We start from the raw sequence: 5,738 nt of genomic DNA, 5'->3' as shown, positions 1-5,738 counted from the left end.
CCAACGGCGCGAATTTAATTAGAGTTATCTCTCTTTGTTTATATACACCGGATATTGGTATACGATGTTAGTGTGTACCCACGAATTCATCTTCGCTAGCCAAGGCTTCTGATTACGTTACGAAAATGCCACAAATTGCGCATTGCCAATAACACATTGTAATAAGAATTTAAGGCAAAGCCTCAGAAGAGCGCAGCTACATGTAAAAGATTATAACATCATAACTTTATATTGTCTACATTTTTCTATGAGATTAACAATAGAATATTTCACTGACATGCAAATACTATCGATAGTAAGAAAGAATTCAAAACAATCCAAATGGAATAGTTCAATATACACGTACTTCAATCTTGTTTTTATCAGATGCAGAGAAAACTTGGCAACATGCCATGCTATCAAAAATACGCGCGAATCTGTGCCGTCATCTTTGGCGTCAGGTTTTGTGACGTCAGTGCTGACGGTGCCGTGCGCTTGAGAACATACACAGTACATATTGGACAACTACATTTATTGCGTTGTTCTTGTACATGTGTAAATTAAAACTACTTACAGTAATTTTAAAGCGTATACTGATAACACATTTAGTCTAGTACAGAAATTTCAAATCTCGTCGTGCTGATAACGAGAATTAAAACATGGCTGCCTACATGGAGGCGCGAGACCTTTCCCGCGGGACACAATTTCAAAGTCCAAGGGGTACTGGAGTGTATTGGAATCTATATGCTCACACACGTGTTATGGTTAGTAGAGCTTCGCTCTACGCGGCCTTCGGCCGCGCAGAGAGCTGCGCTCTTATGAAAAAAAATCGAGAATGGCGCGAAACCCCGACGTTATCGTGACGTCACAATAGACACATTGACTTTACGTATTGATTCGGAAAAAAGAATCCCTTGAAAAACCACTATAATGTTACATTTAAACACACTTCATTTTATCAAATACAGTATAAAATTAATTAAAAGTATTGATGTCACTATTTTTTTTAATTTTATCGGGTTATGAAAAAAAAAATTGTTTGCAAACAGATTCACACAGTTTGTAAACAAATTTTTTTCATACCCCGATAAAATTAAAAAATAGTGACATCAATGCTTAAATAAATTGGAAGGATTATCTTTCACTTGTTTTCATTTTGAATTTTTGCAAGCGTTACGCAAGAGTGTGATTTTGTAATCACGCGAGAGTGTGACTTTGGATACTGTCTTGCGCGATGCAGGATCTTGTGTTGACTTCCCGTTTCCGGATTATCAGAAAGTTTCCCAACTCTACATATATGGATGAATGACATAGAAAAACGTTACCGAGACACCTCTAATATGAATTTAAGGCAAAGCCTCAGAAGAGCGCAGCTACATGTAAAAGATTATAACATCATAACTTTATATATTGTCTATATTTTTCTACGAGATTAACAATACAGTAATTTTAAAACGTATACTGGTAACACATTTAGTCTAGTACAGAAATTTCAAATCTCGTCGTGCTGATAACGAGAATTAAAACATGGCTGTCTACATGGAGGCGCGAGACTTTTCTCGCGGGACGCAATTTCAAAGTCCAAGGGGTACTGGAATGTATTGGAATCTTATATGCTCACACACGTGTTATGGTTAGTAGAGCTTCGCTCTACGCAGCCTTCGGCCGTGCAGAGAGCTGCGCTCTTAATATGAATTAAAGGCAAAGCCTCAGAAGAGCGCAGCTACGTGTAAAAATGTGAATATATTTAGGATAATAACCTCAGAACGACATTAAAACTGTTTAAACTTGTAGTCCGATCATTGATTTTTATTAAATGCTATTCTTCAACACTATTGATGGATGTTTTGTGTCTAGCAATATATGTTGATAGTCGTCATATATACTGCAGGTCAGAAAGAAATATTTCACTGTAATCTCTCAAAGGCGGAAAACTTGGCAACATGCCATGTATCAAAAATACGCGGGAATATGTGACGTCATCTTTGGCACCAAGCTTCCTGTCGTCACGGTTGAAGGTGCAGTGCGCTTGACAACACACAGACAGTATACCATTTTGACCAGTACATTTATTGTGTCGTTCTTGTCTTTGTGTAGTTATCTAACACCACTAACAGTAATTTCAAAGTGTATCCTGATAGCACGTTTTGTCTAAAGAGAAAATTTCAAATCTCGTCGTGCTGATAACGAGAATTAAAACATGGCTGCCTGCATGGAGGCGCGAGACTTTTCCCGCGGGACACGATTTCAAAGTCCAAGGGGTACTAGAATGCATTGGAATCTATATGCTCACACACGTGTTATGGTTAGTAGAGCTTCGCTCTACGCGGCCTTAGGCCGCGCGGAGAGCTGTGCTCTTATAAATAGAAAACATAACTTAGACAATAGGGATAATGAGAGAACTAAAAACGACAATAATTGAAAGATTGAAATAGCGAAATCACGAACGGGGGATAATCGGCAAAATAAGGAAACGGACTAAATTTCACATTTAAATTGCGAAATAATGACAATGGGTAAAACGAAGAAATGAAAAAATAAATCAAAAAAAGTATTGGAATAATGACCACTTCCTTTCGGAAACGGCTTTTTTATTTTTAAAATGTGAATGTAAAACGGGTTTGATAATTTTGTAGTGTTGCAAAAGTTATTTGCTTAACGTAAATATTACACTTATCATCACCTTCTCAACAATTTGATTGAAATAAATTTAATATTAATTTTCATAACGCATATTGTATTATGTTTCGAGCAGTCATCTATTATCGCACGATAGATGACTATCATTGCGCCAGACGGCAAAACAGCAAAATACTTCTTCCCTTTTCACAAAGATTACGCAGGGAATCTTGCATTTGTTTTTATTATGGTAATGTTACTTAGTGGAGGCCACCGATAGGCCTATTAGTTTCCCTTTGTTTTTTTTTTTTTTTAATTAATAAACGTTTGATTAATGTTTCGGAAGGTTAGTTGGCCTTTAAGATGGCGAAATGACGACAATACTTGAAAAATAATGGAACAAATAGCGAAATAACGACATGAGAATAATGGAATGGCGAAATAACGACATGAGAGTGATGAAATGTCGAAATAACGACAGCGGAAATAATTAAATGACAATACAACGACAATAGAATATATGGAATGACGAAATGACGGCAAGGGAAATAATGAATTGACGAAGTAACGACAAGGGGAATAATGGATTAGCGAAATATCGTCAGAGGTCATAGTGGAATGAGCGATATAACGACAGGGGAGATAATGTCGAAATAACGACAAAGATTTAAATAATGAAAAAAAAAGTGACGATCAAGATAAGAATGCGATTAAAGTAGCAAAATGGCTGCACTTGACGGAAAATAGACGGAATAAAGACAATTGGAAATAGGGAAACAATGAAATGGTGAGATGATTAAAATGATTGGAATTATGAACATGAAATGATGACAATAGATCAGATTAACATTTAAATATGTGTAACAACGAAAATGGGAGGTCGAACTGCGATTGTGAGAGTTCCGGCGATCGCTGAAGCGAGATATTAAAAAAAAAATTATATATGATATTTTGGGTTGCTTTTAATGGTTATAACATTAAAATTATTTGAAACATATTCAATAGGCTTATCTTAAATGTCTGCACAATCGGTATAATATGATAAATAAAACTCATATAATCCGCCACTAATCATCAACACTTTCATTTGAGTTTACTAAATATGTGCATTTCTAATAAATCCGAATGGAACAATCAAGCGTAATAGGTGTGAAGTTAATGCCTAGATTGTATACAATCGTGACTTTCAATCGCAGACTTACTGTATGGTTTGTTGCCGAAATTACTATTAACATACAGTGCATTTACTTCATACCATACAGTAGCATGTCCATGGGTACTACTTAAATCACGGCTAACATTACTTTTACGTTTTTTAATACTTGTTTTGAATAAAGACCTAGATGGAAATACATACATTTTATTAAGATTAAGGTATAGATGTTCTTTCTATACATATCAAGAATTCATGCATGTGTATAATACCGATATAAATTTCCTTCAATTTCATGGTATAATCTCATCTATCAAAAGACTTTTAACGAGACTTAATGTTGTAAATATGAACCATGAAATAGTTTATCCAATTATCCCTAATAATATCTTACTTTTTATGAAAAATTTAAATGGGACAAAAGATTTTTATAATATTATGGTTAAAAATAATCTCATTTCAACTGGTAGAAGAAAATGGGATGATCTCTTTGAAGATATTGAACTAAATTAGGTCAACATATATAATAATCCTTTCAAGGTTACTAAAAACACAAAACTACGATGGTTTCAGTATAGGATAGTACAAAATATTATAACAACAAACTCGTTTTTATGTAAAGTAGGATTAGACAATAATCCAATATGTAACTTGTGCAATCTTGAAACAGAAACCATTGTCCATATTCTTTGGGAATGCAGAGAAACTCAGAGATTTTTGCAAAGCGTAGAGACATTCCTGGATGCACTCTATATCCCGTTTCAATACAATAAACAAAGCTTTCTTTTTGGTTTGTTTTTACAAAATAGATATCATCCTATAAATAGAGTTGACAATGAAATTTTGATTATTATTAAGTATTACATATACAAAACCAGATGTTTGCATAAAATTTTAAGTCCACATGCTCTAATCAACTTAATTAAAGAACACTACAATTCTCAAAAATATATTGCCAATAGTAAAGGTGGAGGTGCTCAGCGGAAATGTGAAAATGAATGAAGAAAATGGGAAAAACTTATTGATTTAGCTGACTAGTTATATAATTACTAATTTGTATGTTTCTCTATTTAATGCGACAATCTATGATAGTATTATCATGGCAATATACACATGTAACTATAACGTTTTTACCATGTACATAAATTAGTTATCCTTCATTGAGCTCCTGGAGTTTATAACACCACATAAATCTTGTTTCGATCTCTAGTCCCCTCTCTCTCTCTCTCTCTCTCTCTAATATGTATCATACTCTTTCCTTAGAGTGCTTGTGTAAGAACTTGCGTGTGAGGGTGTGTATGTAGGCGTGTGTGGCGTATGTGTGTCTGTGTGGATGTTGGAGTGAGGATCATGTTCGTAAATGATGGTGATGATGATTATGATGAAGAATGGTAATGACGATGACTATTATGAATGTTGCTGCTGAAGATGATGATGATGTTGATGAATGGTGATGGTGAAGATGATGAGTGATGATGATGATGATGATGATGATGATGAATGGTGATTGTGATTGTGATGATGATGTTGATGAATGGTGATAGTGGTGATTGTGATGATGATGATGATGATGATGAATGGTGATGATGATGAATGGTGATGATGATGATGACGATGATGATGGTGATGATGATGATGATGATGATGATGATGATGATGATGATGATGAATGGTGATGGTGATGATGATGATATGATGATGATGAATGGTGATGATGATGATGATGATGATAAATGAAGCTGATGCAGCAGTTTATGATGATGATGGTGAATGAAACTGCTGTGGCAGATGACGATTGATGATAATCTTTTGTTTTGTATTTGTAAAAATGCTTTGGAAAAATAAAATAACTTAAAAAAAAAAAAGAAAAAGATTAAGGTATAGAGGTAAATTGTTAAATGTAACTCAAGGCATGATGACCGAACTGATTCGATCCATTTGTTAATGTGTTAATCAGCATTGTTGCTGGAATATTTACAGTTTACCG

This window comes from Argopecten irradians, chromosome 2 (genome assembly GCF_041381155.1).
Source record: "Argopecten irradians isolate NY chromosome 2, Ai_NY, whole genome shotgun sequence".
NCBI classification, from domain to species: Eukaryota; Metazoa; Mollusca; class Bivalvia; order Pectinida; family Pectinidae; genus Argopecten; species Argopecten irradians.
Note: the sequence above shows the minus strand (reverse complement) of the source record.